Below are 15,813 nucleotides of genomic sequence, written 5' to 3'. Positions count from 1 at the left end.
GTTTTTCCCTTACTTCCCCTTATCGGTGACCAACGTGGTCACCAGTCAGAGCACGTGTCTGCTCGTGTATTCTCACTGAGTCTCAGTATTGGAAGGGGGTTTGTCCTGAGGGGACCTGACTACTTGCCTTGATATCTCCTAGTCGTACAATTTGCTTGTTCTTGTACTAATCAGTTGGACTGCCATTATTGTTTTGTATTTTTCCTGTTGTCTTTCTTTCAAGAAGTATCTTCTGTTCTTCTAGCCACTCCAGGCTGATCTGCTTGTCCTGTCCAGTAGATATTTCCCACCTCAGAAGATTCTGGATGCTGTTCAGGATTCCACCTATGGTCTTATGTAATGCAAAGGCTCCGCAGGAAGCCTCCTTTACTGGGTACGTTGTAGCCCCATTTTAGGTATTCCAATCAGTTACAGGCAGAAGATGGAATACATAGTATTTTTGAAAAGAATAAACCTTTGAACTTCTCCCATCAAAGCTCATGTGCCTAGTACACACCCTTGCAGATCTTTGCTGGTGATACTTTTGGTCCCCCTGATGAATGAATACAAATGAAACCCAAATGACAAGGAGTGGATTTTTATGACTCTCAGTAAATAGCAAAATCTTTGTTCTTTTCCTTGTCTCCCCTTTGGCCATCTGGAAGTGGAGATGGAATAGGATAGCCTAGAAAACTTAACAACAACAACTCTTTTCTGGGCCACCTTGATGGCCTGCATAGGACACCGTTAATCTGTGGCCATGTTTTGAAAATGAGGGCCTTATGTGCCAACACCTTCTTCTTGGTCATTCTCTCCTTTGAGGAGCTGTGGTTCTGACTGTCATTGCACATTCTGCTGGAGGATCCAAAAGTTGGTAGTCTTTTTAGTGAAGCTCTCAAGTTCAAGGTTGAAATTAGGTATCTGGGAACGAACAATTGGTTCTGGAGGTACACGTCTAGTTCCTGTTATATTACTTTTGAGCTTTTTCTGTGATGTTCTCTGAAACCTGAATGAGAAAGTGAATCTGAGAGCAACATGAGTAAGAAAAAGTCCAGACACTGGTCTAAGCTTCCAATGATACCCCCATGTGAGGGAGGTATGTCCAGAGGATGTGTGGTTCTGACTAGATGATGGGGGACAGACTTTTGTCCAGGGAGCCTCTTTCTTCACCAGGATTTTAGGATTCTGTGATTTTCTAATCATGATGGAGACACAAACATGATTGAAGAAGGACTACACAGCCCAGCACAATGATACATAGATCTAATGTATAGCCCTTCCCTTTCTAAAGATCCTGGGTGGTTGCAAATGATTTGCACTAGACTGCTAATCTAAAGGTTGGAGGCTTGAATCCACCCTGTGGCACCACAGAAAGACCTGGTGATCTGTCTCGGTGAAGATGACTGCCAAGAAGACCCTAGAGAACAGTTCTACGTGGGGTCACCCTCAGTGGAATTTAACTCTATGACAATTACCAACAACTCCCCTGCCGGGCTTTCCTTTCTGCTCCCTACTTTCACTCCTTTCATTGAGCAATGCCCTCAAGCAAATTCTCAGCTGTTTCTGACCAGGCTTTGGTTGTATCCTTCTAACTATGTGGCTTAAATACAAAGTGATCACAATGATTAACAGTCAAGTACTTACAGTAGGTATTATAGTTATTTAAGAGGACAAAATCTTTCCTATTACATGGGGACATAAATTTCATAGAAATACTGCGGCTGTCACCAGCGGCATGTGTGTTTCTACTCGATGAAATAATCCTGAAGTATGGAGCCATCAAAACCCAATGTTTGGAGCTGTTACTCAACTTTTTTTTTTTTTTTTTTTCCTTTTCTTCATCAGTCACTTAACCATAAAGGCAGGGATACAAATGAGATAGAGTTCCACATATGGTATATTCTAGGGTAAGGAAGACTGCTGGTCAGTGTGTTAACAGTCAAGGATAGCAAACAAGCCTTTGAGCGGAATTGGACAAGGGCCAGGATAGGGCAGACGGAACAAAGCAGCTCCCAAGAAGAGCTCTTCAGAGGGGCAGGTTGCTGCTGTAACCCCCAGTCCACCTCCACTCTGGGTGTGGAAAAACACAGGAAGATTATTCACCTAAGAAACTCCTGGGCAAATGTCTGGTAGGCCCAGGGACTATGTCCTAGTGGAAGGACCCATTTCCAATTCATCCCCGCTCTCTGCTTCCATTTCAGTCCTTACCAGCCCCTCAGTGGGTCTCCCTGCCTCCAGCTTCTCCCTCCCTTCAACCCATGATACACACCCAGATGCTCTAAGATTTTTCTGAGGTGCTCTGGTAGCGTAGTGGTTACAAGTAGGGCTGCTACCCCAAGGTCAGCAGTTCGAAACTATCAGCTGTACTGTGGGAGAAAGATGAGGCTTTTTGCTCATGTAAAGATTACAGCCTCAGAAACCCTATGCAGGGTTGCTGAGCTGGAATCGACTCCATGGTATATGCCCCCCCCCCCCCACACACACACCAAGATCCTTCTGCTTTAATCCTCCTTATTCACAAGATAAAGCCCAAATTTGAGGTCCCTCGAGACCAGATCTCAGTCTTCCTTTCTAGCTGGATCTTTGGCTCCTCTATGCACCTGAACTAAATTCACCCCCAAAACATATGCACTTCAATTTTCTTCCCTCCCCCACTTTTTTTTTTTTTTAAACAATGATTTTGTTTCTAGAACTTTGCATATTCTACACCTTAATTTAGAACATCCTTTCTCTTCTTATTTCTTATTAAATTGCTACCAACCTGTGGTAGAGACACTGCAATGTATTTACTCAACCCCATTTCTTTTGCCCCTCTGGGCACTTAGCCACACTATGTTTCCCACCTCCACCCACAAGTAAGGTGGAGCCAATGCTGCATTCTGGCCAACGGAGTGTGAATGGGAGGTTAGCCCACATTCCCAAACCTTGCCTCTAATGCCTCCCACATGCCTCTTCACCCTCTATTCTGCCCAGGTGCAGAGGGGGTGACCTCTGAGGTCCATGAGGTGGTGGGGCCATTAAAGGGAAGAAGCCCTGGTCCCTGAATGACTCTGTGGAGCTGAACTCTTCTGGCAACCCTCCAATTTACATTGAAATATGGAATGGAGTTCTGGTGTGATGCTATATGATACGCACTGGACTGTTAACCACAAGGTTGGCAAGGTTGGTGGTTCAAACCCACCAGCCATTCCTAGTAAACCCTATACAAGGTCGTTGTGAGTTGGAACTACAACAGTAAGTAAAGATAATAATCTTTATGGTACTAAGCAACTGAGCTATGATAGTTGTTTACTTCAGCAATTGGCCTACCCTGTCTGATAGGCCATTCATCAACATTCATTCTCTGGGAATGCAGCCCTTCCTTCCCTTTTCTAAATCCTGCTCTCTGTCCTCTGTATTTCTCCAGTACCTTGTTCATCCCCTCAATTTGACGTTGTACTTGTTTATATCTGTATCTGTCTCCTTAACTGTAAGTCCCCTCAGGAGAGAGACTGTGCTTATTTATCTTGGTCTTCTGAGTGTCCAGTCAGTACTTAACTATGTGTTGAATGAATGAACAAATATCTCAAACAGTCTGGCATGCGGGTGACTCCAGGAGGTCCCCAAACTCAGTCTACGGCTCCAAGACCAACGATTTCAGTTTTTGAGCTCTTTCCACTGGCTCCATGGACCATAAATCAGGTTCCCATGTCATGTACCCTGATGATGGAAATAAACTACGTTGCTAATCTCTTTCCATTACCACATGATAATTTTCCACATCGGCAAGCAATGATAAAGGCAGGACCTGTCACTCTCTCTCCTCCACAAATGGCCTTCTGACAGATAATATATCTTGATGTGACATGGGCTTTTTATCTTCCTGTGTTTATGTGGCAGGAAGGGTGTGCTGTGGGGGGGAGGAACCAAGGGCAACTATATTGTGGGTGGCTTTGTTTGATGGCTGAGCACTGGTTATTGGAGGAAATGGATCAAAGGAAAATTTAGGATGATTCATCCTCCTTTCATTCTCATTGCTGAGCTTCTTTGAGCTCCCAGGTGTGTCTATCTGTTTGCAAAGCACCAAATTAAAGTCAAATCAGCACTTTATTGGGTGTCTATCCTGGGCAAGGCTCTGAGTGGGCACATGCAGATCTACTTGTCAAAGGATCCCAGTGGATTCAGCAGGGTGATGGAGTTTCTCTAAACTCTTCTAGTTCCCTCTGGTTGGAGGAGGAAGACAGTTACAACATTCTCAAGTGGGAGGGATTCTAGTGTAGAGGAGTATGGTACCGAATCTGCCAAGCTAGGGTCAAGGCCTAACTGTGCTCTTCCCATGCTATAGGACATGAACAAATTAATTTCTCTGAGTTTCAGTTTTCCCATCTGTAAAATGGAGATAATAAGGCCTATCTGAGACAATTTTGGGGAGGATTGAATGAGATAATTTACACCTTGCCCCCATGTTCAATGAAAAGACTTGTTCCCTGTAATATCACTATTCCTGCCTAGGAGAGCCTGTAGAGTACTCAGTGCCCACTCTTCAATCTTAGAATTAAAAAACAAACAACAAAAAAACTGGGTTCCTACAAGTTATAGAACAAAAACTCTCACTTGAGGAGGATGAGGGAGTAAGGAGGATCTTGGCCATTGCTCCACTGTCATGTTTGCATGGGTCCACAATCCCAACTCCTTCCAAGTGTTCTACGAGGTCCAACTTCTCAACCCCTGAATCATTTCTGCCCCCACTATCAACCACCATACACTCTGTGAGGGCCTACTACAAGGATGGCTAAATCTAGACAAAAGGATATTGGTCAACTAGGTAGGAACACAGGCCCACTGACTTGAATATCAAGTCAGTACAGCGTACTCTCATCTCCTGAGAACTTTCTAGATGACGAGAGAGTTGGCCTTCTCCACTCACACCTGTGAGGCAGGTAGAGGTGGTGAGTACTCTGATGGCACTTCTCTGGGAAAGAGGGTCTGGGAGGGTGTCAGTGATGACATGCTGTCTAGGATGGGCTGGAAGTCTGGGTATGAGCAGGTGAGAAGAGGAAGGAAAGGGTATTCTAGGCAGATGGAGGAGAGAGGAGCAAACACCCAGATCAGGAAAGCAACAAACATGTTTGGAAAATAGGAAGAAGTCTGGTTTCGTTGGAGGGGAGTAGTGAGTGATATGATTCAACTACTGGTTGGGACAGATCAGAGCGTGCTTGGGACACCATGGGAAAGTGGTCAGGTTTGATTCTGTCGTCATGGAGAGCCCGCTCCGGTGGCTTAGTGGTTAAGCACTTGGCTGTTAACTGAACGGTCAGCTATCCGAACCCACCAGCTGCTTCATGGGAGAAAGATGTGGCAGTCAAATTCTGTAATGCTGGAAATCCTATGTGGTGGTTCTATTCTGTCATGTAGGGTCACTATGAGTTGGAATTGAGTCAATGGCAATGCTATAGAGATGCATTTGATATTTCAAAACAAGGGAGTGATGTGGTCAGCTCCAGAAATATTGATTTGGCTATAATGTACGGGATCCACAGGCATGGGGCTAGGAGGCCGGACAGTTAGGTGGTTACTACTCCAGGGGCAGAGAGGTGGGGAGGGAAGGAGGAAAGGGTACGAGGGAATGTAGAAGTTGATAACTATGTTGGAATCATAGAAGAGGTAGGAGCGGAGAGAAAGAGGAAAGAGACAGCTGGTGACACTGTTAGAGCAGTGGCCTAATGAGACACTGGTTGGAAGGCAGAAGGTGCTCTCCTCCAAGAACTGGAGAAGAAACAGGGTTTCCGAGCTCTACTCTCAGCCAAAGGCTCTTCAAGAGCTCACAGCCTGTGTTCTCTACCTCTTGATGGGTGGGTGGTTGGCCAGTGATCCCAGAACATAGCTGCCCACTTGGTCCCTTCAAACTGCAGGTGAAGTCTTGGTGGCTCCCTGGGTAAGATGAGCCTCTCAGAAACCACAGTGTTGCCTACATAGTATCTGACTGGATCTTAGTGCCACATGGGCTATCTTTTTGTCAGTCTCATTCTCAGCACGGATGTTAGGGAGTAAAGGGTGAAACAAGACCAAAGGAGGTGCTTCCTACTGCCTTTCTGAGCTGTTGACTCCATTTTCCAAGAGAAAAATAACAATTGTACTCTGAAAGTTTGGGCTTATTTTGAGTTTTGGCTTGTGACGCCCAGTTACAAACAGCCCTGTGCATGCTGATGTCTGTGCCCCAGCCTGCCTCTGTCCATTTCATGTGGTATCACTGCACGGCCCCTGGAGCTACAGGGATCTAGCAGAGTTTCCTTCTGTCTTGAAAGTGTGCTGTAAACTAGAATCATTATTGGGTGGTGGGAGAGGTGGGGAACTGTGGGGGAGGAGGAAGCAAGCAGGTGTTTCCTGAAAGGGAACAAAACTTTTGTTAAGCAACCACTTAACAGATCAGCCAGGCACCATTATGCTGACCTGATGCTGGTTGTGGGCAGACCATTGAAATTTTCAGTTAAAAAAGCTATGTGGTTTCACCTCTTCATTCCTATAGAAACATGCAGTCATCACCCAGCATGGAAACTGTCAAGGAATCTGACAGCTCTGAGTTAGAAAGCTTTGCCCATAGCTGCTTGCTGGTTCTATGTTTTAAGAAATGTATGATAGCTCATCGAGACTGGGCTGGGATGCCCAACTCTCTCTGTGCACTCAACACGGCCCCTCAGGCAGCTCTGCTGCTTTTCCCCAGGCTGGGAGACTGGCATCCATAAATTTATAGAAGCAGTAAGTGTAGCACCAGATTGTGCTCCTAGATACTACCTGTGAAAATACCCAGGCCTCCATCTTTGTTTATGACATGATCCCCCTAACAAGGTGCTGCACACAATGCCGGGTCCACAGGACCTCGCCCTTGAGTATTAATTACTACTAGAGCTAGGAGAATCCATTATAAAGTCTCACAGCAGAGTTCTGGTGCATAGCAGCCCCTACCAACCACCATTATCTTCAGGGTACAGCACGATCTCATTTTTCAAGAGCTCCCAACACTCTCCCATGATACTTCAATTTCCTGACTACTAGGGGATTCCATGCTTATTCACCTATTTCAAATGGCACTGCTCATGAGTGGAGAATGATTTCAAGTCATTGGAAAGTGAATGTGTAGGTTAAACCCTTTGAAAGAAAGACAGTAATGATGTCACACGGAAGCTACTTCTGAAAAGACAGAAGAATGAGCCTACTCAAGTCCAGTGATGGCCCAAGCTCATTTGTTTTATCAACCTTGGGTGCTGCTGAAGCTTGTTCATGGACGTGAACTCACAGACTTGTATTCATTTGACGTATATTTGTTGACTTTTGTAAGCTCTGGGCGATGTCAGGTAGTGGGGGACATGGGTGAATTGAAGGCAGTCAAGCTGAGGGACCTCACAGTCTATGTGAGCAAACAGACATGTAAAGAAGGAATTAGAATTCCATAAGTGGGAATACAGAGGGAGAGGGAGAGTACTTTGTTTGGGGGCATCCTTGAAGGCTTCTGAGCAGTGTGGTGCAGAGGTTTCTTTATGGGGAACCAGGAAATCTGGGTTTGAGTGCTGACTCTAATAATCAGTCAAGGTGAGCTGTTACCCATCTTGAACTCCTGCTTCCTCACTTGACCTTTAAGGGAACTTTCTAGTCTTAAGAGTTTCGGGGTTTGATTAGAGTCAGCTGAAAGTAAATGGGAGGGAAAAGAGAGATACCTGGGGTCTTCACAAACGTGCCCACTCTCACTGAGTGTTTGGAGTGGTGAGGATCTTCTAAAGCATGACATTTCAAGATTGTTGTTGTTGTTAAGTGCCGTCGAGTCGGTTCCGACCCATAGCGACCCTGAACAGGGTTTCCAAGGGTGTAAATCTTTACGGGAGTAGAAAGCCTCATCTTTCTCCCAACATTTCAAGATAGACAGTATTAAAATAATCAAGGAAAAATGAGTGTTAGTGTCTCTTCTCATGCAATTCTAGACAGATGCTTCATGGGAATCTTTCACAGAAATCTCTATGTGAACTTTGAACACGAGAAAACCCTGTTACTGTTGAGTCAATTATGACTCACAGCAACCCTACATGACAGCTAGTGTTCTAGGTAAGCACTGGGCTGCTAAATGCAAGGTCGTCAGTTCAAACCTGCCAGCTGCTCCGTGGGAGAAAGATGAGGCTTTCTGCTCCTGTAAAAATTTACAGCCTCGGAAACCCTACGTTGTTGGTAAGTGCTGTCGAGTTGGTTCTGACTCTTAGTGACCCTGTGTAGGGTTTCCAAGGAGCAGCTGGTGGGTTTGAACAGCTGATCTTGCAGTTTAAAGTGACTTGCAGTCCAGTGCTTACCCTACAGTGCTGTGAGTCAGAACTGACTCAATGGTAGTAGGTTTCATCTTTACATAAGCAAAATGTTACATCTTTCTCTCACAGAGGGGCTGGTGAGTTCGAACCATTGACTTTTCAGTTAGTAGCCAAGTGTTTAACCACTGTACCATCAGGGCTCTTGAATACAAGTGAAGTTTAGGGTAAATACTGATATTGATGAAAATTTCTTAAAAATGCACAAATAATTATGCCTGTTCTGGATATGTATATAATGTAAATCAGTGATATTCAGACATTTACTCTGAAGCCACATGGGGCCCCTTGGTGGGCAGCCTGCAATTCTTGGGAGTCCTTCGATTTCTTCATTTCAGTAATACATTATTCTAAACTCTGCAGGGCATGCAGCACTCATGTGGCTCTGTTGGTTAATGATGATTGTAGAAGTGGCTCTGGAGTCACATAACTGAATACTACTGGTGTAAATATTTAATCCTGCTTATCTATGTGAACATTCAAGGTTTTGGTTGCACTGTCTGTCTGTCTTTTTCATGCTCTTCCACATAAATGTCTGTCTTGGATTACAGGCTTTAGAGGGCTAAAATAGCATTTAAAGTGTCTTAATGGTCGCTGTGAGTCGGTTCTGATTCCAGGGCACATAACCACCATCACCACCACCAATGATACAGATAATTTCATATGGATATTTATTTAATAAATGCTTTTTAAATTTTTTGATCTTGAGAAGGATGAACAAGAGAAATTCCTGAACTTTATGGTTTATGGTTTCTCTCTCTAATGCCTGAACTTCTGGAAAATGGTCCTTTTTCCATTTGGGTATTGGATCCTGTGCAATGGCAACAGATTTACAATTGGTGTCCTAACAAGGATGCTCACAGCTGCTCAGAGGGAGGGAAGAGGAGAGGGAGGGAGGGAAGCAGACTCTCAGTATTATCTGTGCTGAAGCCTCAGTATTATCTGTGCCTTTACCCAGAGAGGGGAGGGGCTTGGAGGCCAACACCTAATTGACTGTGCCACTTTGGAAGCTGCACAAAAGAACACTGCATAAGATTGCCCCTTTCTTGCTTCTCTTCTGCTTGACATGGTTCTTGAGGGTCATGTCCTTCTTTTGATCTGAGGTTGTCTATACAACTGCAGAGACAATGCCTAGTGCTACGTGGCTGTGTTGCTGTTGCTAGGTACCATTGAGCCGGTTCTGTCTCATAGTGACCTTGTGTACAACAGAATGAAACACTGCCCAGTCCTGCACCATCCTCACAATTGCTGTTATGCTTGAGCCCATTGCTGCTGCTATCTTGCCAATCCTTCTTGTTGAGGGGTCTTCATCTTTTTCTCGGACCCTCTCCTTTATCAAGCATGATGTCCTTCTCCAGGGACTGGTCCCTCTTGATAATATGTCCAAAGTATGAGAGATGATGTCTGGCCATCCTGGCTTCTAAGGAACATTCTGGCTATACTTCTTCCAACACAGATTTATTTGTTCTTCTGACAGTCCATGGTACTTTTAATATTTGTTTTTCTAACACTATAAATCAAATGTATCAATTCTTCTACGGTCTTCCTTATTCATTGCCCAACTTTCAGTGACCACATTAGGGTCATGGCCATGTTGGATTACCCTTCTCCACTTTCTGGCTTTCTGATTGCCAGACTCCTCAGGTGGCTGGCAACTAGGCAACACCAACAAGACAGGAGGCCTGCCAAGCGATGTTTAATGCCATTTTAGGAAATCTATGAACTCTTGATTTCCTCTCTCTATTCACTTGTCTCTGTTTGTATTAATCTCCTGGATTGGTACAGTGGCAGCAGCAATGGACTCAAGTCTAACAACAATTATGAGGATGTTCCAAGACCAGGCAGTGTCTTTGAACCTACTTGATGGCATCTAACAACAACAACATGAACTCTTCACTCATCAAATTAAGACTGACTTGCCATCAAGCTTTCACCCCCATCTTTCGAACCAAACCAGCTCTTGTCAGCACATCAACGACCTCACATTGTTAAACCTAATGATCAGCTTTCAGTACTCACTGTATCTGACTTATCAGGAATATTTAATACTAAACCCTCCATTCTGGCAACACTTCATTTGCTTTTCTTGCTATCTCTCTAGCCACATTTTTCTAAGACTGTTTAGCTGATTCTTTCTCACCATCCCATTCTCCAACCTCAACCCTGGGATGTCTTCTCATTTCTGTGGACACTCACTCCATGGGTATTTTTCGTAGGCAAATGGGTTTAAACAAATTCTGCATGTTGTTGACTCCCTATATGTAATTCTGCTCCAGGTCTGTCCTCTGAATTCATGTCCCATAGCCTATTACATATCAACATCTAACAGGTGCTTCAAATTTAAAGGTCCAACATGGCTTTCCTAATCTGACATCTATTACTTTCAGGGTTTTACCCTGTATCCATGACAGCTCCCTTCTTGATGTTGTTTAGGACAATCACCTTGGAATACCCCTGACTTCTCTGTCCCTCATGTTTGATACTTCAGCAAATGATGACCTTCTGGAGTCTGACTGCTATTACCTGCATAAGGCACTCTCATCTCTTGTGTGGATTACTACAATAACCTCCTGCTAATTGTGGCTCCTGCTTTGGGCACCTTCATTCCATTCTGCACACAATGGCCAGAAGTATCTTGTTAATTTTATGTCAGATCATATCACTGGTATACTCAAAACTCCCAGTGGCTTTTTGGCTCGCTCCCAATAAAAGTCTAAGTTCTTAGAATGATATTCATGATGGACTTCCTGACAACCTTGGACTTCTTATCTTCCTCTTCCTCTTGATTCACTTCTCCTCACTGTTCCTCAAACCCTTCAGCTATGCTCCTGCCTTGGGGACTTGTCATCGGTGGTTCCCTCTGTCTGGAATGTTCTTTTTCCAAATAGGGCTCATTCCCTTACTTCCTTCAAGTCTATTCAAATCCCACCTTCTCAGTGAGCTATTTGGCAACCTTTCAACAATTTTTTACATCTTTCATTGTGTCGTCTTTTCTAAGACACTCTCTGACATACTATTTAATTTATTGTCTGTCTCCCCAGTAGTTCCATGAGGGCAGGGATTTTTGACTACTTCATACATGGCTATATCTCAAGTGCTTAGAACAGTGCCTGACACAGAGTAAACTTTTAATTTGTTGAATGAATGAGTGAATTAATGAACTGGAGTATATTTTTTGTATGTAATTTACAGACCACTTCTTCACTGTAATTATTTCAAGGAATATCTTCCAACTCTGTCTTTTCTCTCTGTTGTCTTCTCAACCTGTGTTTCTTCTATTTTTTCAATGGTTTTTGTAGTCTTTCTTAGAAAAATTGATTTGGTTCCACAAGTATCCTAAAATCATCTGTTTGTCCTCTGGCAGAGGACTTAGGGGAAGAGGTTTGAAAGCAAAGAAAAATCTATTTATTGAACAAAATTAGGTTCCAGGCATCATTTTAGGCACTGCAGGTACAGTCGATGGAACAAATGAATGAATGAATGATTGGTTCTAAAATATAATTATAAGAACTTTCATTTTCATCTCCAGATCAGAAGCTATCTGAGATTTTACCTAATTCTAGGAGTAAGAATTCTGGTGTGGCGCTGTAGGATAAGCACTGGATTGCTAACCACAAGGTCATTGGTTCAAACCCAGCAGCTATCCCTCAGAAACTTTATACAGAGTCACTATGAGTCAGAACCAACTTGAAAAACTTAACCACAAGAAGAAGCATATTTGGAAAGATGAGAAGGCGCTCTGGTGGTACAGTGGTCTACGCACTGGGCTACAAATCTAAATGCTGGTCTTTTAAACCCACCAGCCATTCCATGGGAGAAAGATGTGGCAGTCTGCTCTCACATAGATTTTCAGCCTCAGAAATCCGATGAAACAGTTCTTCTCTCTCCTATAGGGTTTAATGAGTTGGAGTCGACTTGATGGTCATGGCGGTGGCAAGTATCTATGTGAAATGGCACAAATGGCTAAATGTTTGACTGCTAATAAAAAAATGGCAGTTCAAACGCACCCAAACGCATTTGGAAAGAAAGGCCTGGGGGCTTGCTTCTGAAACAGATCAGAAAACCCTGTGGAGCACATTTCTACTCTGCACACATGCAGTGGAATTAACTTGATGGCAATTGGTTTGGTTTTTTTGGTAGGTATGTTCAGCTACTATGTGATGGTATCATCAAATTATTCCTGCCTCAATGCCAGCTATCTCCCAAGTGCTTTACCCCAGTGATATATTGTAAGTAGAAGTCTCCAGAGCCATTGATGAGGAGTCAAAATAACTTTTTTCCTTAAAGGATTAGTTTTTGAGCTGAAAAGAACTAGCAAATAACCATATTGTAATCTTTTAGAAATTTCAAAGGCTACATTAGTACTTTTGGAGTCCTGGTGTGGCGCTGCAGATCAATGCGATAGACTGCAATGTCAGTTTGAACTACATGATTGGCAGTTCAAGCTCACCAGGTACGCCTCAGAAACCCTATGCAGGGTCACTATGAGTCAGAACTGACTTGACGGCACTTAACAACAACAACAATAAACATAGTGCTTTAATTGAAACACACATAATTTTAAGCAGTATTTCCCCTCTTGCATTTCATTCAAAAGGCAAACTGTTATATTCTGAGGATAATAAATCGTTTCAGAGCACCATACAGCACTTGCTTTTGTTGTACTGAGCCAGAAATTCCTTAATAATTTAATCACATCAACTCTTTTAATTGAACTTTCCCAATACACACAGTCCTTTGGACTCTATTCCTGGCTTGATTCCTAAGTCTTTTACATTCCATTTCATTGCATGTCTATTTTACTTTCTATACCTTGCTTTTTAAATACTCCTTCTCCTGCTCCATCCCCCACAACTGTTGTACTACCATTTCCATTAATGAACGAGCCAGACTTCCATTTCTGTCCTCCTAGAACAAGGCCAGCTGAGGACACAAAGCTGACCCAACAGGCTCATTGAAACTACAGAAAGCAGTACAAGGTGAGAAGAGCAGCAGTCTCCTGAGTCTGATTTCATCCGTATTTGGGTTTATGAAAATCTTGGCAGAGACTCTGTCCACTGGGGTAGGCAGTTCATTATGTTCTCCCCAAAACTTGGCCAGGAGTTTGGGTAGATGGGCTTGTCAATATGATCTGCTCCAGCAGCAAAGAATACTGCTGGGAACTCTCCTTGGAGTGTATTCATTTGTCAGATAGACAAGAGAAGGAACACACTTTCCCTTGGAAGCTCTTGCTTTAGACAGAGAAAGGAATAACCAGGTGTCTCTGTGGATGGCAATTGGCTGCCATGCATGCAGTGAACACTACACATTGTTAGTAACACATGCTAAGACAAACATTCATCACTATAAACCATGAGAGAGGCGCTGCTCTGGCTCAGGGTGGAGAGAGGTGCCAAGATACCAGTTCTTGTGTACTAGGGGAAAGGTGTTTTGCGGCTCGCAGGCCATCTAACTATTTACCATACCACTCAGTGCCACAAACTAATCATATACTTCACATTTCCATCAACAGTATAACAGAAACTGCTAGGCTGTTTCCCAGAAAGACCCTCAATGGTATCATTCATTGCTCATTGTTACAATTCATCAAAGACCCTGTCTTCCAACTTGCAAAACTACTTAGTGGAGAGTGAAGGCCTCCGTACATGATTACATAATGTTGTCCCAGTCTCTTGTTGGTGTGTTTTAATTTTGTATTTGCACCTTGAGCAGAGTTTATCAGAAAGGGATAATTGATACTTTTATTAAATCACTCTTTGAAATGAGAGAGCAGAGATTCTGGGAAATGCTTAAGGACCTGTCCTCTCATACCATCATTGGCTCTCTTCTTCACTTCTTCCTCACCCATTCCTTCTCTCAGATTCTCCATCAGAACTCAGATACTAATGTGTGGAGACACACAAATATCAATCAGGAAACTTAACGCAATGGACACAATTAATGCCTACTCATAAGGCCAAGAAATGAGAGTCACTATCTTTAAATAGGAGTCATAGTTGATGCTGTAGGGGCACTAGACAGCTAACCACAAGGTTGGGGCTGAAACCCACCAGCTTCCCCTTGAAATCCCTGTACAGGGATGCTATGAGTCAGAACTGATTTCACGGCAATTAACACCAACATCTTTACAGATCCAATTGTTAGAATATATATGTACACATATACACCCACATACAGGGATTTTTAAGGAGTCTTGGTGTGGTGCTGTAGGATAAGCACTAGACTGCTAACCTCAAGGTCATTGGTTCAAACCCACCAACCACTCCTTGGAATTCCTATACTGGGTTGCTATGAGTCAGAAAGGACTTGACACTTTAACAACAACAATGGTTGAAAAATCCCTTAACTTTATTTTTAGAGGAGGTTTTCTGACAGTTCTGCAGCCCTTCCTGGCCTCCTCAAGCAGAGGATGGATAACCTTACTTTCACTCAGTCAGACGCCCTAAGCTTCAGTTGGTCTCCTTGTCTCCTCTGTGTGTAGGGAGAGTTCTGTCTTTCTGCCTTTACCTGCATTAGCTATTTAACCTGCCTCGCTTCTTGACTATTCTAGGTGCTCCATGTTTGGGACACCTTTTTAACTGAGGTTGTTTGAAAGAATGGAAACGTACCTGTTTAAATATGCAAACTCAAAGAAAAGATATTGCACACAGAGAGAACAAAGAGAGTCACAAAGAGATGGAGGCTGAATGAAACATACAGAGTAGAGTTAATGCAGTGATTCTTAAGTATAGTGTGCACCACAATCACCTGGAGGGCTTGTTCAAATACAGATTTCTGTGCCCTAGCCCCAGAGTTTCAGAATAAGCAGGACTCGGTTGGGTCCAAGAGTCTGCATCTCTAACAAGGTCCCAGGTGATACTGATGCAGGAACCACACTTGGAGAATGACAGGGCTACTCTGATAAGAGGCTGCATTTCCATGGATCATCATCGTCTCTTCATGTAAGACTTATCTAGCATTCTCATTTCCATCTTAGATACAGTCGATCCAACCATCTGCTATGTGAAGACCCAAAGGAAGGAATCTGGCTCAATTTTTGTAATTTAATTGCATTCTGACAAATTCCTTTGAGCTTCCCCAACCCTTTCATTTAGCATTTCCCAAGATCTTTGAATCTAACCTCTCTGAGAGAAACCTTTGGCTGTTTTTCCTCTGAGGAAGTTCGATGTGCCTGACAGTCTGCTGCAAAGTTGGGGTTGTTGGGGATCCTATGCAGGCGTAAAGTTTATTTCTGGTAGCTGGTTGGCTGGAAACTGTTCCTTTGTAATAAATCTGGAGCAAGAAGCCTGCTCTTCTACACAAAAAGATGGAGCCTGGAGAAGAGGCTATCTGCTTTTAAAAGACATCTCCTTGGTGAACTCTTAATATCAGGTGCCAATCACTTTCATTTCCTTTCACACTGTCTATTAAGGTCAAAGATTCTGAAAAGAACAAGAGGTTTTATGGACCAACACAAAGTATTTCACAATTGTGACTGGTTTCTGTGAGTAGCAGATGATTCCAATCAATG

General features: G+C 43.4%; 1 protein-coding gene across 1 annotated transcript in view; it reads right to left on the bottom strand.

The window, feature by feature from the left end:
- The window catches only part of CACNA1C (calcium channel, voltage-dependent, L type, alpha 1C subunit), a 779,292-nt gene that overhangs the window by 212,318 nt on the left and 551,161 nt on the right, over positions 1-15,813 (bottom strand). The gene's annotated exons all lie outside the window — the stretch shown is intronic.

This window comes from Chrysochloris asiatica, unplaced genomic scaffold (genome assembly GCF_000296735.1).
Source record: "Chrysochloris asiatica unplaced genomic scaffold, ChrAsi1.0 scaffold00050, whole genome shotgun sequence".
Lineage (NCBI taxonomy): Eukaryota > Metazoa > Chordata > Mammalia > Afrosoricida > Chrysochloridae > Chrysochloris > Chrysochloris asiatica.
The sequence above is the reverse complement of the archived record's forward strand: the minus strand, read 5'-3'. Positions and strand labels throughout refer to the sequence as shown.